Raw genomic sequence first — 26,740 nt, 5'->3', positions numbered from 1 at the left:
TCTAGTCAACATCGTCAACGGTAACGCCAACTTAGAAAATCCCTCAATGAACTTCCTATAATAACCTGCAAGTCCAAGAAAACTCCTTATCTCAGAAACTGACTTCGGAGCTTCCCACTTAGATACCGCTTCTATCTTAGAAGGATCAACAGCAACACCACCTCTGGAAATCACATGACCAAGAAAACTAACCTCTTCTAACCAAAATTCACACTTGGACAATTTAGCAAATAACTTCTTTTCTCGTAGAACTCCTAGAACCACTCTCAAATGCTCAGCATGCTCTTCTTCAGATTTCGAATACACCAAAATATCGTCAATAAACACCACAACAAACTGGTCTAGATACGGATGGAAAATCCTATTCATATACTCCATAAATACTCCAAGCGCATTAGTCACACCAAAAGGCATTACAGAATACTCATAATGTCCATACCTTGTTCTGAAAGCAGTCTTCTGAATATCCTCAGTTTTCACACGTATCTGATGATAACCCGATCTCAAATCTATTTTGCTGAACACACTCGCACCAACCAACTGATCCATCAAATCATCAATCCTCGGCAAAGGATACCGATTCTTGATCGTCACTTTGTTCAGTTGCCTGTAGTCCGCACACAACCTCATAGTACCTTCTTTCTTCTTAACCAATAACACTGGTGCACCCCACGGTGACACACTCGGACGAATAAATTTCTTATCCAACAGATCTTCCAACTGACTCTTCAATTCAGTTAACTCAACAGCAGACATACGGTACGGAGCCATCGATATCGGCCTAGTACCAGGTACCAAATCAATCGAGAACTCAACTTCACGCTCTGGCGGTAATTCATTCATTTCTTCCGGAAACACATCAGGAAAATCACACACCACGGCTAGATCACAAATCACCAGTTTATCTTTAGCCTCCAAAGTCGCTAACAGCATAAACAACTCTGCCCCATCTGCTACTCCCTCATTCACCTGCCTTGCAGATAGAAACAAACTCTTCCCTTCCTCAATCTCAGGAAAAATCACAGTCTTATCAAAACAGTTGATATAAACTCGGTTACACACCAACCAGTTCATACCCAGAATAACGTCAATCTGCACTAGTGGAAGACACACGAGGTCCATCCAAAAGTCTCTACTAAAAATACTCAAAGGACAATTCAAACAAACCGAAGTAGTAGTCACTGAACCCTTCGCAGGAGTATCAATCACCATACTACCACGCATCTTAGATATCTCTAACTTAAGTTTCACAGCACAATCCAAAGATATAAAGGAATGAGTCGCACCTGTGTCAATAATAGCTACAAGAGGAAAGCCATTAATATAACACGTACCTCGGATCAAACGATCATCTGCAGAAGTCTCAGAACCCGATAAAGCAAAGACCTTGCCTCCCGACTGGTTCTCTTTCTTCGGCTTAGGACACTGTGGACTGATATGACCCACCTCTCCACAGTTGAAACAAGTCACAGTCTTCGACCGGCACTCTGCAGCCAAATGACCACCTTTTCCACACTTGAAACACTTCTTCTCATTACTGGTACACTCATGGATACGATGTCCAGCCTGACCACATCTGAAACACTTAGCAGGGGCACTGGAGTCTCCCCCACTAGGCCTCTTCATCCCACTTTGTCTCTGGAAACCTTTGCCAACTACATACGGTTTCCCACGATCATTCTGATTCTTGCCTTTCCTATCAACCCTCTGCTGATAGCTTTCCGCTCTGGCCTTGGTATCTTGTTCAAAAATCCTGCAACAGTCAACCAAATCAGAAAACACTCTAATCCGCTGATACCCAATAGCCTGCTTGATCTCGGGACGTAACCCGTTCTCAAACTTCACACACTTTGAAAATTCCCCAGTAGCCTCGTTATAGGGAGTGTAATACTTCGACAACTCTGTGAACTTAGCAGCATACTCAGTAACAGACCGATTGCCCTGCTTTAATTCCAAGAACTCTATCTCTTTCTTTCCTCTGACATCCTCTGGAAAGTACTTCCTCAGGAATCTCTCTCTGAACACCGCCCAAGTGATCTCAGCATTCCCAGCGGCTTCCAACTCAGTGCGGGTAGCAACCCACCAATCATCTGCTTCCTCTGATAGCATATGCGTACCGAACCTGACCTTCTGGTTCTCGGCACACTCAGTCACTCGGAAGATCCTCTCAATATCCTTCAACCACTTCTGAGCACCATCTGGATCGTATGCTCCCTTGAACATTGGAGGATTATTCTTCTGGAACTCACTCAGTTGACGAGCAGCTCCCATTCCCACAACATTCGGATTCCCTCCAAGTACTCCAGCTAGCATACCCAGAGCCTCAGCAATCGCAGCATCATCTCTACCTCTTCCAGCCATCTCTATTCTGAAAACCCAACAAGCTAAAACAATAAGTACTGATAGGGTTACACAACACCTATCCCGTACAGGGGAAACAGAATAATTACGACTCGACCCGACCGACCAGGCTCTGATACCACTAATGTAACACCCTTCTAAAATACCCCAAAATATTTAATTAAAACAACAATATAATATATATATATATATATATATATATATATATATATAATATATATATATCAGAGTAATTATGCACTTAAGGGTGCCACACAATCATCTCACACCATTTTGCAAATTATCCTGTCATGCTCATTTATTTAATCAAAATAAAACATTTGCATAATACGCAGCGGATACAAACTAACAACATTCAAACCATGTAATACATTACATGTAAAGTTGTTCAACAACCAAAAGAAAACATAGTAAAACATCCCATCCCGATGTTACATCTACCAGAGCATGACCCACTAAGGAACTACACTAGACTCCAAGGACTAGCTTCTACTCAATCACTGCTCGTTACCTGAAAAATAGTTGTAAGGGTGAGTTCCTCAATCGATATAATAAGCATTATAAAATATCATGTCATGTTAAGTAATTTAACACATTAATCACCCTAATCACATCACACATTCGGTAACGACACATCAATTCAAATATCATACTCAATACAATTGCAACTCATGCTCATACTCAATATCAACACAAACACACGTATAATATTGGAATACATCCATTCATATTATACGCCATACACATATTATGCAATGAGACTCCATGCATGCGGTACCGACTATTTGTGAACATATAGTTCACCTCACCGTCCAAATCCAGGCACGGCTACCAAGCCCACTAGTCCCACTCATTTGAGACTTAGTGACTCACTCACTAATTCCTCACCATGGGAATTAGCTACCACCCCAAGGGCCATGCTATGCACGCTAATTCACCTAGCATGCAAACATCAACAACAGTCCAAAATGACTAACTCACTAATTCCTCACTGTAGCACCTCAAATTTGCACCTACCATTATACATACATTTTCATATTAGGTCATAGCGTATCATGATCCATTGCATAGCATTTGCATTGTTCCCAGTTGCCTCAAGTGCAAGCAATCAAGAATTAGGTCAAACTAATCTCCTGATCAGTCAACCAAGCAAGCAAAGGAATTTCTCATTGAATCAAGGCCTTGGGGTTTGTCCAACAAGTTCACATGACTTGGGGATCCATTTGAAGTATTTTGGTCAAGGATTGAAGACTCAGAGGTCAGCAGTTCATACACAGACAGTCAAAAACCCTAGAAAAGTCAACTGTCAGTCAAAGCAATGGATGGTGGTCATTCTTGTGGGATTTGGGCACCATGGTCAATAATCAAGAGTTCATACAACTTGGGACATCATTTGAAGTCAAGTTCTCAAGGAATTAGGGTTTGGAATTCATCAGTCAATGCATAATCAGACAAAAACCCTAAAAGTCAACTGTTGGTCAACTGTCTGTTTAATCAGTGATTGGATGATTGGAATTGGTTTGTGAGAGTTCATTCATGTCCAAATAGTCATCATACATCATGCCAAACACCATCATGGAAGAATTTGAAGCCAGATCATGAATGTCCCAAAATGGAAACTGGGCCTGTAACTGAAAACTGCCATAAATGGAAAGTCTTGATCCTCAAACTTACATTTTGATACAAGCCTCAAATGAATTTTTGCCCAACATGAAAGTTGAAGATCTTGTTCTCCCATTTCCAAAAAGTCCTAGAACTCTCAATTCCCATGTGTGGTTGGCAAGTTATGATCGAATCGATTTCAGAAAATCTTGAACTTCAAAGGGCCATATCTCCCAAACCGTTTGGCCAAATTTGGTGGGGTTTTTTCCTACAAACCACATTTTTCATCCTCTTTCCAAAAATATAAATTTCATGACCTAAAACCTTACCAATCAAAATGGCATTTTTGGACCTTTTTCATTTAAATTCAAAGTTTGACCAAGAGTTGACTTTTTGACTCAAGCATTTTTTCAACATTTGGCCAATTGGAACAGCTCATAAATATCATTTTAAGTGTGTTTGCAAAGCCAAATTATGCAGAACATGTGAATCTTGTTTGGTTGCTTGAATTACAAGAAAAGTACCATTGCACCATGCTTGTCCTTGCTTTCCATAACCATGCTTTGTACCAGCATCATTATGCAGCATTCTTGACCATTTTTTCTGTCATGGTGAGCCTCATTGTGCAGCCATACTCCAATTGTACATATGACCATACTAGCTTACTTGAGCATTGGCAAAAGGACATTGTTTCAACAACCAAAGCCATGAACCATACTTGTACTACTCTCACATAGCAGATTTTTTTGGCCATCATTTTCTGTTTGGACACACATAGCAACAGACCAAACACTCTTGACAATTGGCTCAAAACACACCATGCTGTGCACTTAAAGGATGACCACCACCATACCTTGTACTTACAGCAGCAGACCTAGTGGCAATGGTGTGCAGCATTTTATCATGGTTTGGATACACATATAACAGCAGACCACACTCTCTCTCAAAGGATCACCCTGCTGTGCAAAGGACAACCAATACCATGCCATGTACTGCAGCAGAATTGAGGCCATTTTCTTTCTGTCATGACAGCAGTAGCACAAACACAAAAAAACCACTTGGCCAAGGCAAGAGAGGGGAGGGCATACGGATTCAAAAAAAGACTTTGCAACAAAAGCACTAAACTAACATTAGGCATCTGATTTTTCTTCTGTACAAAAACCATTAGCAGACCAAGAAAACCTCTCCCACTTGCAAGGCTCACCATGAACCAAACATAGCTTAACCTTGCTTGACTTCACATCAAAACACAACTGGACTCATATTTTTCCAACCACAAAAAAACCATTGGCATTTTGGCTCTTCAAAAGGAGGTCTGTTACCACCCTGCAGCAGGTAAAACAAAACCTTGGCAATTGTTAAAAATCAAAACCCTGCTACAGCAGCCACAAAAAACCACAAGACCAACAGACTTTCCTTTTCTCTAAAGAAAAAACACTTCATCCTTGGCACTGGATTTTTTTCTGTCAAAAGCACAAGGGCTGCACAAGACCACAAACCAAAACCTCCTTCAAACTGGACCTAGCTTTTGGCCTTGGAGGATCAAAAAACTGCTACCAACATTTCCTGCTAGTGACCAGCATAACCAACATACTCCAACCAATACAAGAGAACTTGACTGAGGCATTGGCAAAGGCAAGCATCCACAAGGCAAATTCTTCAACTAATCAACATTGGAAAGCCTTATTTCATCAGTTTCAAGCATTGGTCACCAAATACCAACTGTATCACCATTGCCCTGCTGATTTGGTGAGTTTTTCGAGTTCCACCATTCCTGAAACTATTGCATGCTTTAGTTAGATCACACCATGCTAATCATTTTGAAATTTGAATCACATAAAATGGTTGAGTATGCTGGGAGATTTCTTGATTTGAAAACTGATGTATGAATGTATTTGTATTCGATTCATGATGGTTATTGTGTTTTAAGGAAAACAATGCTTGGATTATTAATGTATGTTGCATGCTGATGAGATTGATGTACTCAATTTCTGTTTCTGGTTGAATTTTTTGTGGTCGATGATGAATGTCCATGCTGTTGAAGCTTAAACCCTAAGTTCTTTTTGAAAAAAACCAGAAAACTCAAATGCTATTGGCTGTGATTGCTTAAGTTACTGTTTCATTAAGGGAGAGCCAATCAGCTTATTTCGTTTGGCTGTGTGAAACGCTGCCGTTTCAATTAGTGGCACACATAATTACAAAATTGCCATGCTGACCCTTGTTGACCATTGCTTTCGTTCATGTTTTCATCCAATTGTTCCTCCACTTCCATAATTCATATTTGATTCATTATTCATCCAAAAATTATGAAACTTTTTTCATCATGTTCACAAGCATGTCCTCTATTTTATCATGATTTTTATTAATTTTTTGCTTGGATGGATATTAAATGGATCTAGGGTTTGTGAAATGTATGCATAAATGATACATCTTACCATTTCAATTGTGAAATACTCATGTTGCATCCAATGAGCTTGAAATTTTTTGTGATGAAACTAGACATGTTTACCTTCATTTTGGTATAAAGTTTGCGGATTTCCCATTTGTGGTTTTCTGGTTATGATTTTTTGAAGTCATGTGTTACATTTGGTGTCATACCATGATCATGCATTTTCCCTAATTTTTGTTCACATGCTTCCTCTTATCCAAATGACCTCAAATTTTGCATGAATCATCTATCACATGTCTAGTTCATGTATGAATTTTCTTGGAATTAATCTTGCTGTTTTCCATTTGATTGTGAATTTTCTTCCATGCTTAGTCATTTGTTGACTTTTTGTGCTATACATTGCCAAATCTTTTGGGAAATTCTCACATCATATTGTATGACCATGAAATTTCATATGTGATAACTAGACATCTCAAGCTTTGCATTGGTGTTAATCTCATTCATTTCTCATCTGTTTTCAATTTGATATGACTTTTTGAAGTTGACCCATGCTTGTTGACTTTCTTTGTACATGCTTGAACTTGGTTTGACTTCATGATTTTAGTTGACTGCCTTCCTCTCATCCAAATGCCATGAAATTTTACATGTCTACCATGTTAGATGTTAGGATTGAGTGTGATTGATTTATTTGATGATTTTTGAAATTGTTTGAGTTGACTTTTGATGCAAGTCATTCTGTTGACTTTTGTATGCTTTCTTTGCCTTACTTTGACTTCAAATGTTCATGAAATGATCACAATGCATGATTTGAATGTGGGCCCAATTGTGTTAGCTTCTCAAATGTTTGACTTTGGTTTTAGTTGACTTTTACTTGCTGCGTTGACTTTTTCTTTCATCCTTGACCCTAGGCTAGTCCTAGTGGTCCTTTGGACTTATGTTGAGTTCATCTGTTTCAGGTTGAGCACAGTGCTTCCAAGATCATACCAGTTTGATTGATTTTTGTTTACATATGAACTAACATTTGTTGTGCAGATGGTTTGACTCATGTAACTTGAGTCTTGCTTTGCACAGTTGACCTTCTGTGGTTGACTGTTTATCCATTTCCTTGGTTTTAACTGTTGAACTGTTTACTAATAAGTTTGACTTTTTCAGGTACACTTTAGTTGCTTTAGTTGCTTGCTTTGCTTTTTAGCAATTGCATTGAGGTATGTCTCTTTTACTTCATGTAGTCTGGAAGACCTGGCCTGTTACTTGGCCAGGCAACTGTCTGAAGTCCTCCTTAAGAGGCAATGTTTGTGGATGTTTACTTTTGTCCCTGCATAGAGTCAAAGTCCTCCTAAGTGAAGAGGCAATTGGTGGAAGGTAGGGATATGCAACCTATCCCCCACTATTCAGTGTGTCATCTGCCTTGCTCACACCACTGTGTTGATGCATTGCAGATACAAACCCAAGATCTTGTACAATTGTACAGTTGAGTCAGTTTTAATGTGTAGAAGGGTTCCCACTTTCTGAACCCACACATTCTTGTCTTGAGCTCTCCCAGGCCAGGGATAAGAGCTGTGAGGTCTCATCCTCACTTCATCCTTTCATCTGCTTTACCTTAGCCCCCTCAATGGCAAGGTTAAGAGCAACACTCACCCCATTCCAGAGGTTTGTTTGTTGAGGTTGATATGACCCCTTGACTAAAACCTAACCCTTGTTTGAGCCACTTGTTTGTGTATAGCGTGTGCTATCTGTGCAAGTTAGGATTGTTTGACTTGCTTCCTGTGCAAGTTAGGATTGTTTGACTTGCTTCCTGTGCAAGTTAGGATAGTTTGACTTGTTTCCTGTGCAAGTTAAGTGTGTGTGGCTTGCTTCCTGTGTGAGCCATACTTAGGATAGGTTGGCCCTTGTGCCATTTAGCTAGAAACCATAACTTAGGGTTGATTTGCATGACAACATCTAGGCTCGAGTCGTAGTCTCCCTAGAGTTGTGTCTCCCTCTGTTATCTGGTTAGGCTGGTCCTTTATCCCTGCGTAGGGGAACTACATCGCCCTGATCTTCATACCAGATGAAGTATGTAGGCAGGAGTTTGAGCTGATCTCTCCGGGCGCCCTTTTTCTTTTTTGTGTGTGTTCGACAGTTATAGGCTGAGTCCCCGACTCCCTATTAACTTGTGCTGTTGTGTGCTTGGAAGCTGATGTAAGACCATCGAGTGGCATTTGGGTTCCAGTGTGCGTATGTTTGGTTCGGATGCTGATATAAGCCCAGTGATTGGCATTCAGGCTCCATGTTTGCCTTCTTGAGTGCGTTTTGGTTCGGATGCTGATGTAAGTCCAGTGATTGGCATTCGGGCTCCACGTTTGCCTGTGTCTTGTTTGTCTGTGTGCGTGTCAGCCGAGCTACGAATGCTCTGATTCTTCTCTCGTTCGAGAAGATACGTATGCATAGGACGCGATATCCTAGCGAGCATGTGTCGTTTCCCCAGTCCGAACTACTTTGACTCTGATGTCTATGCCTGATAGACTAAGTAGGCCCAGGATGCGACATCCTGCCGAGTCAGTTTCAGTCAGTTTCTTTTGTCTCTTTCAGCCAGTGTGTGTGAGTATTTGAGCAGTGTTTAGCAACCAATTTATCCTTCCTTTTGTGCGTGGATCCCGTAGAGTACTACGGATGCGTAGGGGTGCTAATACCTTCCCTTCGCATAACCGACTCCCGAACCCATTCTCTTTGGTCGCGAGACCATGTTCTTTCCCAGGTTTACTCTGAGCGTTTCCTTTCCCTCTTTTGGGATAAATAACGCACGGTGGCGGCTCTGTTGTTCTTGTTTTCCCGCCGGTTTTTCGCGCGATGCGACAGCTGGCGACTCTGCTGGGGACAATAGAGAAGTTGACCTATGCTGGTCCATCTTCCCTGAGCGAGTCTCTCCTAACGCTCTCTAGGTTAGGGTTTTGGTTGCTTTGTGCTGTGTTTATTTATTGCATTCATTATTTACTGTTTGCATTCATTGTCTATTGTTTGCATTTATGTTTGCATTAATGTTTGCATTTATTCATCTGTTCACCTGGCTGGTTGTTTGTTTCTCTCTGTGTGGGGGGGAAGAGTCAGTTGAGGTAAAAGGTCCAATACCCAGACCATGAGTGCAGTCTAGGATATCTAGGAATAGAGTGATTCATGGGAAGCGGGTGGTATGGCGCCACTTAGCGGAACATTGATATCACGAGCAGTTCAGACCCTGGTAGGATGCTGTCGTTACATACTTCGGGTGTGTATATGACAGTATTCTGCGAAAGGTTATTTATGCTGCGTTTCTCTCAAGCTTTACCCTGGCCTAGACTACACCCGTGAGTGGGGAGGGAATGATCATTATTACAGGTACCGTTGGTGACTCGGTTCTGTTGGTGACTTGGTTCTGATGGTGACTTTGTGTTCAGACAGTGTTCAGTTAACCTTAAGTGGGATTTATGTTCCGATTTTGACTGGAGCTTCGACCTAGTATCAGAGTTTGCACAACCAGCCAGTCCAGTCTGCATCATGTGCATCATAGCATATTTATTTTTCAAAAGAAACGCATTGAGAAAAAAAATCAAAAAAAATCAAATAAAAAAAAAAAAGAAAAGGAAAAAATTAATCCCTGCATGCATATCATTTCTCAGGTACATTCCAGAGCTTGTTCACTGATAGAGATGGCAACAGTCCCAGAGTTGAAGCGGAAGACTTGTTCCTACAGCTTTCACCGTGAACCTTTGACGTCTCTGATTGAGTTGAGTAACCTTATGACCAGTGGTAACCAGAAGGGGTTTGTTGATCAGTATGGAGATATTCTGACACTGTTGAAGATGGTAGTTGACCCGGTGCCGTTGCAGACACTTCTTCAGTTCTATGACCCGGAGCTTAGATGTTTCACGTTCCAAGATTATCAGTTAGCACCTACTCTTGAGGAGTACTCCATTCTGCTGAGTGTCCCGATCCGGTATCAGGTTCCTTTCTTGGATGTGCCCAAGGAGGTTGATTTCAGAGTTGTTGCCAGAGCTCTCCATTTGGGTATTAAGGAAGTCAGTGATAGTTGGAAGTCCAGTGGGGATGTTGTAGGATTGCCTTTGAAGTTTTTGTTGAGGGTAGCTAAAGGAGAAGCAGAGAAGGGAAGTTGGGAAGCCTTTCATGCTCAGTTGGCCGTCATGATCTATGGGATCGTCTTGTTTCCGAGTATGCCGAATTTTGTTGACTATGCTGCAGTCAGTATTTTCATTGGAGGAAATCCAGTTCCTACTCTTTTAGCTGACACTTACTATGCTATTCACAGTAGGCATGGTAAGGGTGGAGCCATCAGGTGTTGCCTACCTCTTCTGTCCAAATGGTTCATGTCTCTTCTGCCAGCCAGTGGACCATTTGTGGATACCCAGAGCACGCATAAATGGACTCAGAGGGTCATGTCCCTTACTTCCTACGATATCAGGTGGCAATCTTACCGGATGGATGTGCGTAACGTCATTATGAGCTGTGGAGGATTCCGTAATGTGCCACTCGTAGGGACCAGAGGTTGCATCAATTACAACCCGGTTCTTTCTCTTCGCCAGTTGGGGTTTATGATGAAGGGAAGACCACTTGAGGCTGAGGTAGCTGAGAGTGTGTATTTTGAGAAGCAGAGTGACCCTGTTAGATTGGAGCAGATAGGGAGAGCTTGGAAGTCTATTGGTGTGAAGGATGGATCTGTCTTAGGGAAGAAGTTTGCCGTTGCTATGCCCGATTACACTGAGTGGGTCAAGGAGAGAGTGGAAACTTTGCTGTTACCCTACGATAGGATGGAGCCGTTGCAAGAGCAACCACCCTTGATCCTTGCTGATAGTGTACCTGCTGAGCACTATAAGCAAGCCCTGATGGAGAATCGTCGTTTGAGAGAGAAGGAGCAAGACACCCATATGGAGCTGTACAAAGCCAAAGCTGATAAGCTGCACTTGGCCCATCAACTCAGGGAAGTGCAAGGAGAAGATGCTAGCAGACTGAGAAGCAAGAAGAGATCCTACGAGGAGATGGAGAGTATGTTAGATGCAGAACACCGGGAGCGCTTGAGGCTGCAGAGGGTTGAGGCCAGCTATCAGAAGAAGATCAGAGACTTGGAGAAGCAACTCAGAGATAAAGACATCCAGTTGAAGAAGGAAGTAGACTTGAGACAGGCATCAGAGGACCACCTTGGAGGAGAAGTCTTGGAGCTGAGAAGACAGTTGAAAGAGAAGATCACTCCTTTACCAGATTGCTCAGAATGTTCGCTGTTGATAGACCAGTGTCATTACCTGAAGACCCTCATTCCGGAAGACCGTCTGTCTTAGTTTGTATCTCTGATTGTATTTTGTTGAGAATCACCTCCAGGCTTGTTGGATGGGATTCATTTGCGTGTAAGCCATCTCTTGGATCTTTTTGTTGAGAATCACCTCCAGGCTTGTTGGATGGGATTCTTTTTCTTTGTACGTTGTTTACTCAGATATTCTGTCGACATTGGTTGTATGCCTTTGTACCCTTATGTATATGTAAGGATGTCAGCATTGCCCTGTATCTGTTTGCTCTCTTGTTGCTGCAGGTTGCCATCTTTTCAGGATGGGTCAGGCTCTTTGAATGCCTGAGAAATGAGCATATCATGTGCATCATACGCATCATTTGCATCATACTCATATCATTTTGCATAACAGGTGTTCTTGGTCGTGACTTCTCACTCTTGGTTCCTGTTCAGGCAGGATAGCTGATCAACGTCCGCACCGCTACTCAACAAGACTGAATCAACAGAGAAGTATGGATCAATTTCAAGCTGAGTTGGCTGAGATGAAGGCAAGCATGGCCCAGTTTATGAATATGATGCAAGGGGTTGCGCAAGGTCAAGAAGAACTCCGAGCCATGGTTCAGAGACAAGAGGCTGCAAATCCACCGGTCAATCATGCTCCGCCAGAGGGAGGCCCAGTCAATGATAACAATGTTGCTGCTGCTGTACCCATCAACAACTATGCTGTAGGTGATGAGTTGGGGGGTATTCGAATCAACGGTCAACCTATTGTTCCAGATGCCGCTAATGCCAGAACAGTCCGTGCTCCGGCCCGTAATCCTGTCCCGATTGTTGACAGACAAGAGGATATGTTCTCTCTGCTCAGTGAAGACGAAGACGTTCTGGGAAGGGTTAATGAGAGAGACCGCAAAGTTGAGGCTCTTGCTGAGAAGATCCGTGCTATGGAAAGTCAGAATTCTCTTGGTTTTGATGTTACTAATATGGGATTGGTTGAAGGTTTGAGAATCCCTCACAAGTTCAAAGCGCCGTCCTTCGACAAATACAACGGTACTTCTTGCCCTCGCACCCATGTGCAGGCTTATTATCGAAAGATCTCCGCGTATACTGATGATGAAAAGATGTGGATGTATTTTTTCCAAGATAGTCTATCTGGGGCTTCTTTGGATTGGTACATGGAATTGAAGAGAGATTCGATCCGATGCTGGAGAGATCTGGGTGAGGCCTTCTTGAGGCAATATAAACACAACATGGACATGGCACCGAGCCGGACTCAGCTGCAGAGTCTATGTCAGAAATCCAATGAAAGCTTCAAGGAGTACGCCCAGAGGTGGCGTGAACTGGCTGCTAGAGTTCAACCCCCTATGCTGGAGAGGGAATTGACAGACATGTTTATTGGTACTCTTCAAGGTGTGTTTATGGACCGGATGGGGAGTTGCCCGTTCGGTAGTTTTTCTGATGTTGTCATTTGTGGAGAAAGGACTGAGAGTCTAATCAAAGCTGGTAGGATCCATGATGCTGGCTCCTCGTCTTCATTAAAGAAACCCTTCTCTGGGGCACCTCGCCGTAGAGAAGGAGAGACCAATGTTGTACAGCACAGAGGGGGTGTGTACAGAACAGATGCTAACAGAGATCAATATCGTCCAGTGGCTGCAGTAACCATTCCGGCACCTCAACCTCGTCAACAACAACAAAGAGTTCAACAACCGCAACAGCAACAACAACAACAGCAACGTCCTTATCAGCCCAGACAGAAATTGCAGGCTGATAGAAGATTTGATCCTCTGCCCATGTCTTACACAGAATTATTACCCGAACTACTCAGGTTGGGGATGATTGAGTTGCGTACAATGGCTCCGCCTACAGTATTGCCTCCTGGATACGACGCCAACGCCCGTTGTGACTTTCATTCTGGGGCACCAGGCCACCATACTGAGAAATGTCGAGCTCTCCAGCACAAGGTTCAAGATTTGATCGATGCCAAGGCAATCAACTTCGCTCCAGTGCCTAATGTCGTAAACAACCCTATGCCTCAGCATGGTGGGCATAGAGTGAACAATATTGAAGGGAAAGAAGCTGAAGATCTGGTTGTTAATGTGGATGATGTTCAGACTTCTCTGCTAGTTGTGAAGTGCCGTCTGCTGAATGGGGGTGTCTACCCGGGCTGTGATGAGAATTGTTTGGGCTGTGCAGAATCTGAGAATGGTTGCGACCAGTTGAGGACCGGTATCCAGGGTATGATGGATGAAGGTTGTTTGCAATTCAGTAGGGCTGTAAAAGATCGTGGAACAGCGTCAACTGTCACCATTTACTTTAAACCATCCGAAGAACGTGGACAAAGGGTCGTCAGTGCACCTGCAGCAAATGGTACCCCAGTTACCATTCCCGTGCCTGTAATCATCAGTGTTCCAACTACTATCGTGGCGTCTGAAAGAAAGACTGTTGAGAATAGTAAAGCCGTGCCGTGGAAATATGATAATGCTCACCGTAGTTACAGAAGGGCTGAAAGTCAGACGAGACCAGTGAATCAAACTCCAGTGACAATTGGTTTACCGAATAGAGTTCCTGCAACTTTTGGTCCAGCTGTGGATAATGTAGGGGGTCCAGGAGGTTTTACCAGAAGCGGTCGTCTGTTTGCACCGCAGCCTTTGAGGGACAATAATGCTGAAGCTCTCGCCAAAGCAAAGGGTAAGCAAGCTGTGGTTGAGGAAGAGCCTGTTCAGAAAGAAGCGCCCGAGGGGTCATTTGAGAAAGACGTGGAGGAGTTTATGAAGATAATCAAGAAGAGTGACTACAAGATTGTAGACCAGCTGAATCAAACTCCGTCCAAGATTTCTATACTTTCACTGTTGTTGTGCTCTGAGGCACACCGTAATGCCTTGCTGAAGATGTTGAATCTGGCTTACGTGCCTCAGGAAATTTCTGTCAATCAACTGGAAGGTGTAATGGCCAATGTGAGCACCAGGCATGGTGTAGGTTTCACCAACTTGGACTTACCGCCTGAAGGGAGAAACCATAACAAAGCCTTGCACATCACCATGGAGTGCAAGGGGGCAGTGTTGTCGCACGTATTGGTAGACACCGGGTCATCATTGAATGTGTTGCCTAAGCAGATTCTGAGGAAGATTGATGCGGAAGGGTTTGTGCTTAATCCCAGTGACCTGATCGTTCGTGCTTTCGACGGATCCAAACGTTCTGTGTGTGGAGAAGTTACCTTGCCTGTGAAGATAGGTCCTGAGGTTTTTGATATCATCTTCTATGTTATGGACATCCAGCCCGCCTATAGTTGTTTATTGGGGCGTCCGTGGATTCATGCAGCAGGGGCAGTCTCGTCGACTCTCCATCAAAAGCTCAAGTATGTTTGGAACGGTCAGATTGTGACCGTGTGCGGTGAAGAAGAGATTCTGGTGAGTCATCTATCCTCGTTCAAATATGTTGAGGTGGATGGCGAGATCCACGAAACCTTATGTCAGGCGTTTGAGACTGTGGCTCTTGAGAAAGTGGCGTACGCTGAACAGAGGAAGCCAGGTGCTTCAATTACTTCTTACAAGCAGGCTAAGGAGGTTGTTGATTCTGGCAAAGCTGAAGGCTGGGGCAAGATGGTGGATTTGCCAGTTAAAGAAGACAAATTTGGCGTTGGTTACGAGCCTCTCCGAGCAGAGCAGAATGGTCAAGCGGGTCCGAGTACCTTTACCAGCGCTGGGCTGATGAATCATGGCGATGTCTCTGCAACCGGTAGTGAAGACTGTGACAGTGATTGCGATTTGGACAACTGGGTTCGCCCGTGTGCACCAGGGGGGTCTATCAACAACTGGACGGCTGAAGAAGTGGTTCAAGTTACTCTTCTGACAGAGTAATTTTCTGTTGTTTTGTCATTTTGCATGAAAATCCTACGTTCTGCCCAAGGCGTAGTGATTCATTTTTGTAGGGCCTCATCATGTTTTAATGATTATCATTAATGAAGGACATTTTTTGAACAAACTTTGTGATCCCTGTCTTTCTATTTTTTGTTTTCATTTTCTTTTCCAAAAAACAATAAAAATGGCAATGTTTTTATTTTTGCGACCTTTTGAACTCTTTTTCTAAAAACAAAACATTAAACATGCAGAAGCGATCTTATGGCATTCGCTATGAACAGTTCTGTTATGGCTCAGTATGATTTCGACAATCCCATCTACCAGGCTGAAGAGGAGAGTGAGGAAGACTGTGAACTCCCTGCAGAATTGGCCAGATTACTGAAGCAGGAGGAAAGGGTCATCCAACCTCATCAGGAGGAGTTGGAAACTGTTAATCTGGGTACTGAGGACGACAAAAGAGAAATCAAGATTGGGGCTGCTTTAGAGGACTCTGTCAAGAGGAGGCTGATTGAGATGCTGAGAGAATATGTGGAAGTGTTCGCCTGGTCGTATCAAGATATGCCTGGTTTAGATACAGACATTGTGATGCATCGATTACCTCTTAGGGAAGGATGTCCTTCGGTCAAGCAGAAGCTTCGTAGAACGAGTCCTGACATGGCAACTAAGATCAAGGAAGAGGTTCAGAAGCAGTGGGATGCAGGTTTTCTGGCTGTTACCAGTTATCCACCGTGGGTGGCCAACATCGTTCCTGTGCCGAAGAAGGATGGAAAAGTCAGAATGTGTGTCGATTACCGGGATTTGAATAGGGCGAGTCCGAAAGATGATTTCCCATTACCTCACATTGATGTATTGGTTGATAATACGGCTCAATCCTCGGTATTCTCTTTCATGGATGGTTTCTCTGGATACAATCAGATCAAGATGGCGCCAGAGGACATGGAAAAGACGACATTCATTACACCTTGGGGCACGTTCTGCTATAAGGTGATGCCATTTGGGCTGAAGAATGCTGGTGCTACCTATCAGAGGGCAATGACGACTCTCTTCCATGACATGATGCATAAAGAAATCGAAGTGTACGTGGATGATATGATTGCAAAGTCGCAGACAGAAGAGGAGCACCTGGTTAACTTGCAGAAGCTGTTTGACCGGTTGAGAAAGTTCAAGCTGAGGTTGAATCCGAACAAGTGTACGTTTGGAGTGAGATCAGGGAAGCTTCTAGGCTTCATCGTCAGTGAGAAAGGGATTGAGGTTGATCCAGCGAAAGTCAAAGCTATTCAAGAGATGCCTGAACCGAAAACGGAGAAGCAAGTCCGTGGGTTTTTAGGGAGGTTGAACTACATTGCAAGGTTCATATCTCATCTAACTGCTACATGTGAACCAATCTTCAAACTACTTAGAAAGAATCAGGCTATCAAGTGGAATGATGATTGTCAGAAAGCTTTTGACAAGATTAAGGAGTATTTACAGAAACCTCAAATCCTTATACCTCCAGTTCCAGGGAGACCTCTGATAATGTACCTGTCAGTGACTGAGAACTCGATGGGGTGTGTATTGGGACAGCATGACGAGTCTGGTCGAAAAGAGCATGCCATATACTACCTTAGCAAAAAGTTTACCGACTGTGAAACAAGATATTCACTGCTCGAGAAAACTTGCTGTGCTTTGGCCTGGGCTGCTCGCCGACTAAGACAGTATATGTTGAACCATACTACCTTGTTGATTTCTAAGATGGATCCAGTGAAATACATCTTTGAGAAGCCAGCTCTCACCGGACGTGTTGCTCGTTGGCAGATGATTTTAACAGAATATGACATTCAGTACACGTCACAAAAGGCCATCAAAGGTAGTATTCTGTCAGACTACCTCTCCGAACAACCGATTGAAGATTACCAGCCTATGATGTTTGAATTCCCTGATGAAGACATCATGTATCTTAAGATGAAAGATTGCGAAGAGCCTCTTGTCGAGGAAGGACCGGACCCGGATGACAAATGGACACTAATGTTTGATGGGGCTGTAAATATGAATGGTAATGGTGTTGGGGCAGTATTGATCAATCCTAAAGGTGCTCATATACCTTTTTCTGCCAGATTGACGTTTGACGTCACCAACAACGAAGCTGAGTATGAGGCTTGTATCATGGGGATAGAAGAAGCCATTGATCTGAGGATCAAAACCCTGGATATATTTGGAGATTCCGCTCTAGTGGTCAATCAAGTCAATGGAGATTGGAATACGAACCAGCCGCATTTGATTCCGTATAGAGATTACACCAGAAGAATACTGACATTCTTCAAGAAAGTGAAGTTGTATCATGTCCCCCGGGATGAGAATCAAATGGCTGATGCTTTGGCTACTTTGTCGTCTATGATCAAAGTTCATTGGTGGAATCATGTGCCACATATTGAAGTGAATCGACTCGAGAGGCCTGCTTATGTGTTTGCAGCCGAGTTAGTTGTTGCTATTGATGAGAAGCCATGGTATTATGACATCAAGAATTTCCTCAAGACTCAGGAGTATCCTGAAGGTGCGTCGAAGAATGACAAGAAAACCCTGAGGAGGCTAGCTGGAAGCTTCTATTTGAATCAGGATGATGTGTTGTATAAGAGAAACTTTGACATGGTCTTGCTCAGATGCGTGGACAGACCCGAAGCGGACATGTTAATGCAGGAAGTTCATGAAGGTTCCTTCGGTACTCATGCCGGCGGACATGCAATGGCTAAGAAATTGTTGAGAGCGGGTTATTACTGGATGACTATGGAATCCGATTGTTTCAAGTATGCTCGGAAGTGCCATAAGTGTCAAATATATGCTGATAAGGTGCACGTACCACCAAGCCCTCTAAATATCATGAATTCGCCCTGGCCGTTTGCCATGTGGGGCATTGATATGATCGGGAAGATCGAGCCTACTGCTTCGAACGGACACCGCTTCATCTTGGTTGCGATTGACTATTTCACCAAGTGGGTAGAAGCAGCTTCCTATGCTAACGTTACCAAACAAGTGGTTACCCGGTTCATCAAGAAAGAAATCATCTGTCGTTATGGAGTTCCCGAGAGAATCATCACTGACAATGGTTCGAATCTCAACAACAAGATGATGAAAGAGCTTTGTAAAGATTTCAAGATTGAACATCACAATTCTTCTCCTTACAGACCGAAGATGAATGGTGCTGTAGAAGCGGCAAACAAGAATATCAAGAAGATTGTGCAGAAGATGGTCGTTACGTACAAGGATTGGCATGAGATGCTGCCTTTCGCTTTGCATGGGTACCGTACCTCAGTACGTACGTCGACCGGGGCAACCCCTTACTCCCTTGTGTATGGTATGGAAGCTGTTCTACCTGTTGAAGTGGAGATTCCTTCTCTGAGAGTTTTGTTGGATGTCAAGCTGGACGAAGCTGAGTGGATTCGAACAAGGTTTAATGAGTTGAGCCTTATCGAGGAGAGACGGCTAGCAGCTGTATGTCATGGACAGTTGTATCAGCGAAGGATGAAGCGAGCCTTTGATCAGAAAGTGCGTCCTCGAAGCTATCAGATCGGTGATCTAGTTTTGAAAAGGATCCTCCCTCCCGGTGCAGATAACAGGGGCAAGTGGACTCCTAATTATGAAGGTCCGTATGTTGTAAAGAAGGTCTTCTCCGGTGGAGCCTTGATGCTTACAACTATGGATGGTGAAGATTTTCCGTCTCCTGTTAACTCAGATGTAGTCAAAAAATATTTCGCATAAATTGACCCGCTGGACAAAAAGAATAAAGAGTCCAGGCAAAAAATGGGCATCCCGGCGAACCAAAAAAAAAAAACAGAAAGAAAAAGGTTCGGGCAAAAATTAGGGATAAAATGAAAAGAATTGTACACCCGGTAAGTCGAAAACCCGCAAGGGCGGCTTAGGCAAAAATGGGTATCCCGGTGGATTGAAAACCCGAAAGGGCGATCCAGGCAAAAATTAGGGATTAAAGCGAAGACTACAGTCTGAGTTGTCTGTACTTCATCAAGCTTTGTCGTCTGCCATCTCGAAAGATGTGATCCGTCCAGTCATTCTTCTCGGAAAGCAAGGAGTTGGGAGGAAAACTGATGATCTGTGAGTTATAACAGAATCGGGAAATAGTGGATGCCGTGTTCACATTGCCATTAGGATAGATTTTTTCTTTTGTGCGCGATTACCTCTTTCTAGGAATTGCTTCCCGATGTATTTGCCTCTCCAGGCACATTTTCAATCAATAAAAGTCGTTATTCAGATAAATGGCTCTTTTGTTTTTATCTTTACTGTTTTGTTTGCGAAAATGTCCGAATTTTTGATAAGCATTGCATATAAAAAACATGAAGGCTAAACAATAACGTGCAGAAAGATAAAACATTTGAAAATCATTTTGAATGTTGAGGACACTTGAGTGTATCTTGTCCATGTCTCCCCTGGGGGCATTTTGTCGTGTTGTTTTTCAGATCAGCATCTGTGAGGACGTTTCCTCAGCAGATATTTTCCCCAAGCAAGTTTGGAAGCTACCAGAGCTATGTTCCCCTGCAGAGACATCCGTGGATAGTGCCTTCTATTTCCCAACAGATCTAAGGATTGCCTATCCCCAGCAGGCCTGTATTTGCCGATTTCCTCCCCGAGTGAGGCAGGTTCATTGAAAGTTATCTCCAGCATTTATCCTACCTGTGGACTGAAGGATATCCCCAGCGGAGTTTATATTTCCCCAGCAGCAGTGCTATTCTTCAACAAGAGTGAGAAATCGCTTTACCGTTCCTCAAGCAGAGTTCCCCGCAGAGTAGTTCCCCAAGAGGAGTCTCCCCACAGAGTCAGAGTATCTGATCATTTTGGCTCCTTAGCCAGGGTTCATTTGCATTTTGCATGTAGTAATCATTGCATCCTCAAACCGCGTAGCATTCCCATTCAATATGGAGCATTACGCCATAGAAAAATTCAAACATATGCATTCATGTGTTAGCTTCATCAGACTGTATCCCCAACAGAGGCGGATCATTTTTGTTCAACGTCAGCACCAAGTCTGCTACAGTTGCTTCGACAGCATTCAGAATTGATTATCCCCACAAAGGTTTATTTCCTCACCCGATGGTGACAGAGGTTTATTTCCTCACCCGATGGTGACAGAAAGTTTGTTTCTCCTCAGAGAAACCCCCAGCAGGTGGTCAGCCTTGCTTGGACATATCAAAGTTGTCGTTCTTGTGATACCAGTAAGTGTCATATCAACACCCGCGTGTGTTTTTTTGTTTGGTGTCGGTAAACATCATCTTTCGATGTCGGTAAACATCAAGTATTCTCCAGTCATCAGTAAATGTCTGGTCATCATTTTTGGTGTCAGTAAACACCATTGTTTCGGTGTCTGTAAACATCGAGTATTCCCTCCCAGTCATCAGTAAATGTCTGGTCATCTTCGTTTGGTGTCGGTAAACACCATTGTTTCGGTGTCGGTAAACATCGAGTCTCATCCCAGTCATCTGTAAGTGTCTGGTCATTACTTTGTTTCCTTGTTGATAAAATCAAAATCCCCAGAAGTCGTCGGTAAACGTCTTGTCTGGTATCACCACAAAGATTTTATCCCCCCCCAAGTGGAGATGCCATCAGTAAATGGCCCAGTTTTCTTCGATATCGGTAAATATCAAATTCCCAGTTGCAGTAGCCATCGGTAAATGGTCAAGTTGAAGTTGACATCGGTAAATGTCAAGTTTCTTTGAAGATGCCATCGGTAAATGGTCTTGCTTCCTTTCTACATCAAAATCTGTTTCCCAGCCGCCATCGGTAAATGGTCGTGCTGAAGTTGATATCGGTAAATATCAAGTTTTAACCATCGGTAAATGGTTTTGCTTTTCAGAAGTTTGTTTTCCCCAGCCGCCATCGGTAAATGTTCGTGCTGAAGTTGATATCGGTAAATATCAAGTTTCCAGTTCTCCAACCATCGGTAAATGGTTTTGCTCTTTCTGAAGCTGTCATGCAGGTTGTCATCGGTAAATGACGTGGTTCTTTTGTAGCATATCCAGTACTGTGCAAATTCTACGGTCCTTTGGTATTCAATCCCTGTTTACCCTGAAAGTCTGACAACCGTTGCTCTCATCCATTCGGGTTCCCAGCTGATTGAATAGGGGCAGCTGTAGCACCTCAAATTTGCACCTACCATTATACATACATTTTCATATTAGGTCATAGCGTATCATGATCCATTGCATAGCATTTGCATTGTTCCCAGTTGCCTCAAGTGCAAGCAATCAAGAATTAGGTCAAACTAATCTCCTGATCAGTCAACCAAGCAAGCAAAGGAATTTCTCATTGAATCAAGGCCTTGGGGTTTGTCCAACAAGTTCACATGACTTGGGGATCCATTTGAAGTATTTTGGTCAAGGATTGAAGACTCAGAGGTCAGCAGTTCATACACAGACAGTCAAAAACCCTAGAAAAGTCAACTGTCAGTCAAAGCAATGGATGGTGGTCATTCTTGTGGGATTTGGGCACCATGGTCAATAATCAAGAGTTCATACAACTTGGGACATCATTTGAAGTCAAGTTCTCAAGGAATTAGGGTTTGGAATTCATCAGTCAATGCATAATCAGACAAAAACCCTAAAAGTCAACTGTTGGTCAACTGTCTGTTTAATCAGTGATTGGATGATTGGAATTGGTTTGTGAGAGTTCATTCATGTCCAAATAGTCATCATACATCATGCCAAACACCATCATGGAAGAATTTGAAGCCAGATCATGAATGTCCCAAAATGGAAACTGGGCCTGTAACTGAAAACTGCCATAAATGGAAAGTCTTGATCCTCAAACTTACATTTTGATACAAGCCTCAAATGAATTTTTGCCCAACATGAAAGTTGAAGATCTTGTTCTCCCATTTCCAAAAAGTCCTAGAACTCTCAATTCCCATGTGTGGTTGGCAAGTTATGATCGAATCGATTTCAGAAAATCTTGAACTTCAAAGGGCCATATCTCCCAAACCGTTTGGCCAAATTTGGTGGGGTTTTTTCCTACAAACCACATTTTTCATCCTCTTTCCAAAAATATAAATTTCATGACCTAAAACCTTACCAATCAAAATGGCATTTTTGGACCTTTTTCATTTAAATTCAAAGTTTGACCAAGAGTTGACTTTTTGACTCAAGCATTTTTTCAACATTTGGCCAATTGGAACAGCTCATAAATATCATTTTAAGTGTGTTTGCAAAGCCAAATTATGCAGAACATGTGAATCTTGTTTGGTTGCTTGAATTACAAGAAAAGTACCATTGCACCATGCTTGTCCTTGCTTTCCATAACCATGCTTTGTACCAGCATCATTATGCAGCATTCTTGACCATTTTTTCTGTCATGGTGAGCCTCATTGTGCAGCCATACTCCAATTGTACATATGACCATACTAGCTTACTTGAGCATTGGCAAAAGGACATTGTTTCAACAACCAAAGCCATGAACCATACTTGTACTACTCTCACATAGCAGATTTTTTTGGCCATCATTTTCTGTTTGGACACACATAGCAACAGACCAAACACTCTTGACAATTGGCTCAAAACACACCATGCTGTGCACTTAAAGGATGACCACCACCATACCTTGTACTTACAGCAGCAGACCTAGTGGCAATGGTGTGCAGCATTTTATCATGGTTTGGATACACATATAACAGCAGACCACACTCTCTCTCAAAGGATCACCCTGCTGTGCAAAGGACAACCAATACCATGCCATGTACTGCAGCAGAATTGAGGCCATTTTCTTTCTGTCATGACAGCAGTAGCACAAACACAAAAAAACCACTTGGCCAAGGCAAGAGAGGGGAGGGCATACGGATTCAAAAAAAGACTTTGCAACAAAAGCACTAAACTAACATTAGGCATCTGATTTTTCTTCTGTACAAAAACCATTAGCAGACCAAGAAAACCTCTCCCACTTGCAAGGCTCACCATGAACCAAACATAGCTTAACCTTGCTTGACTTCACATCAAAACACAACTGGACTCATATTTTTCCAACCACAAAAAAACCATTGGCATTTTGGCTCTTCAAAAGGAGGTCTGTTACCACCCTGCAGCAGGTAAAACAAAACCTTGGCAATTGTTAAAAATCAAAACCCTGCTACAGCAGCCACAAAAAACCACAAGACCAACAGACTTTCCTTTTCTCTAAAGAAAAAACACTTCATCCTTGGCACTGGATTTTTTTCTGTCAAAAGCACAAGGGCTGCACAAGACCACAAACCAAAACCTCCTTCAAACTGGACCTAGCTTTTGGCCTTGGAGGATCAAAAAACTGCTACCAACATTTCCTGCTAGTGACCAGCATAACCAACATACTCCAACCAATACAAGAGAACTTGACTGAGGCATTGGCAAAGGCAAGCATCCACAAGGCAAATTCTTCAACTAATCAACATTGGAAAGCCTTATTTCATCAGTTTCAAGCATTGGTCACCAAATACCAACTGTATCACCATTGCCCTGCTGATTTGGTGAGTTTTTCGAGTTCCACCATTCCTGAAACTATTGCATGCTTTAGTTAGATCACACCATGCTAATCATTTTGAAATTTGAATCACATAAAATGGTTGAGTATGCTGGGAGATTTCTTGATTTGAAAACTGATGTATGAATGTATTTGTATTCGATTCATGATGGTTATTGTGTTTTAAGGAAAACAATGCTTGGATTATTAATGTATGTTGCATGCTGATGAGATTGATGTACTCAATTTCTGTTTCTGGTTGAATTTTTTGTGGTCGATGATGAATGTCCATGCTGTTGAAGCTTAAACCCTAAGTTCTTTTTGAAAAAACCAGAAAACTCAAATGCTATTGGCTGTGATTGCTTAAGTTACTGTTTCATTAAGGGAGAGCCAATCAGCTTATTTCGTTTGGCTGTGTGAAACGCTGCCGTTTCAATTAGTGGCACACATAATTACAAAATTGCCATGCTGACCCTTGTTGACCATTGCTTTCGTTCATGTTTTCATCCAATTGTTCCTCCACTTCCATAATTCATATTTGATTCATTATTCATCCAAAAATTATGAAACTTTTTTCATCATGTTCACAAGCATGTCCTCTATTTTATCATGATTTTTATTAATTTTTTGCTTGGATGGATATTAAATGGATCTAGGGTTTGTGAAATGTATGCATAAATGATACATCTTACCATTTCAATTGTGAAATACGCATGTTGCATCCAATGAGCTTGAAATTTTTTGTGATGAAACTAGACATGTTTACCTTCATTTTGGTATAAAGTTTGCGGATTTCCCATTTGTGGTTTTCTGGTTATGATTTTTTGAAGTCATGTGTTACATTTGGTGTCATACCATGATCATGCATTTTCCCTAATTTTTGTTCACATGCTTCCTCTTATCCAAATGACCTCAAATTTTGCATGAATCATCTATCACATGTCTAGTTCATGTATGAATTTTCTTGGAATTAATCTTGCTGTTTTCCATTTGATTGTGAATTTTCTTCCATGCTTAGTCATTTGTTGACTTTTTGTGCTATACATTGCCAAATCTTTTGGGAAATTCTCACATCATATTGTATGACCATGAAATTTCATATGTGATAACTAGACATCTCAAGCTTTGCATTGGTGTTAATCTCATTCATTTCTCATCTGTTTTCAATTTGATATGACTTTTTGAAGTTGACCCATGCTTGTTGACTTTCTTTGTACATGCTTGAACTTGGTTTGACTTCATGATTTTAGTTGACTGCCTTCCTCTCATCCAAATGCCATGAAATTTTACATGTCTACCATGTTAGATGTTAGGATTGAGTGTGATTTATTTGATGATTTTTGAAATTGTTTGAGTTGACTTTTGATGCAAGTCATTCTGTTGACTTTTGTATGCTTTCTTTGCCTTACTTTGACTTCAAATGTTCATGAAATGATCACAATGCATGATTTGAATGTGGGCCCAATTGTGTTAGCTTCTCAAATGTTTGACTTTGGTTTTAGTTGACTTTTACTTGCTGCGTTGACTTTTTCTTTCATCCTTGACCCTAGGCTAGTCCTAGTGGTCCTTTGGACTTATGTTGAGTTCATCTGTTTCAGGTTGAGCACAGTGCTTCCAAGATCATACCAGTTTGATTGATTTTTGTTTACATATGAACTAACATTTGTTGTGCAGATGGTTTGACTCATGTAACTTGAGTCTTGCTTTGCACAGTTGACCTTCTGTGGTTGACTGTTTATCCATTTCCTTTGGTTTTAACTGTTGAACTGTTTACTAATAAGTTTGACTTTTTCAGGTACACTTTAGTTGCTTTAGTTGCTTGCTTTGCTTTTTAGCAATTGCATTGAGGTATGTCTCTTTTACTTCATGTAGTCTGGAAGACCTGGCCTGTTACTTGGCCAGGCAACTGTCTGAAGTCCTCCTTAAGAGGCAATGTTTGTGGATGTTTACTTTTGTCCCTGCATAGAGTCAAAGTCCTCCTAAGTGAAGAGGCAATTGGTGGAAGGTAGGGATATGCAACCTATCCCCCACTATTCAGTGTGTCATCTGCCTTGCTCACACCACTGTGTTGATGCATTGCAGATACAAACCCAAGATCTTGTACAATTGTACAGTTGAGTCAGTTTTAATGTGTAGAAGGGTTCCCACTTTCTGAACCCACACATTCTTGTCTTGAGCTCTCCCAGGCCAGGGATAAGAGCTGTGAGGTCTCATCCTCACTTCATCCTTTCATCTGCTTTACCTTAGCCCCCTCAATGGCAAGGTTAAGAGCAACACTCACCCCATTCCAGAGGTTTGTTTGTTGAGGTTGATATGACCCCTTGACTAAAACCTAACCCTTGTTTGAGCCACTTGTTTGTGTATAGCGTGTGCTATCTGTGCAAGTTAGGATTGTTTGACTTGCTTCCTGTGCAAGTTAGGATTGTTTGACTTGCTTCCTGTGCAAGTTAGGATAGTTTGACTTGTTTCCTGTGCAAGTTAAGTGTGTGTGGCTTGCTTCCTGTGTGAGCCATACTTAGGATAGGTTGGCCCTTGTGCCATTTAGCTAGAAACCATAACTTAGGGTTGATTTGCATGACAACATCTAGGCTCGAGTCGTAGTCTCCCTAGAGTTGTGTCTCCCTCTGTTATCTGGTTAGGCTGGTCCTTTATCCCTGCGTAGGGGAACTACATCGCCCTGATCTTCATACCAGATGAAGTATGTAGGCAGGAGTTTGAGCTGATCTCTCCGGGCGCCCTTCTTTTTTGTGTGTGTTCGACAGTTATAGGCTGAGTCCCCGACTCCCTATTAACTTGTGCTGTTGTGTGCTTGGAAGCTGA

The sequence above is a fragment of the Lathyrus oleraceus genome, chromosome 4, assembly GCF_024323335.1.
Source record: "Lathyrus oleraceus cultivar Zhongwan6 chromosome 4, CAAS_Psat_ZW6_1.0, whole genome shotgun sequence".
In the NCBI taxonomy this organism is placed as follows: domain Eukaryota; kingdom Viridiplantae; phylum Streptophyta; class Magnoliopsida; order Fabales; family Fabaceae; genus Lathyrus; species Lathyrus oleraceus.
The sequence above is the reverse complement of the archived record's forward strand: the minus strand, read 5'-3'. Positions refer to the sequence as shown.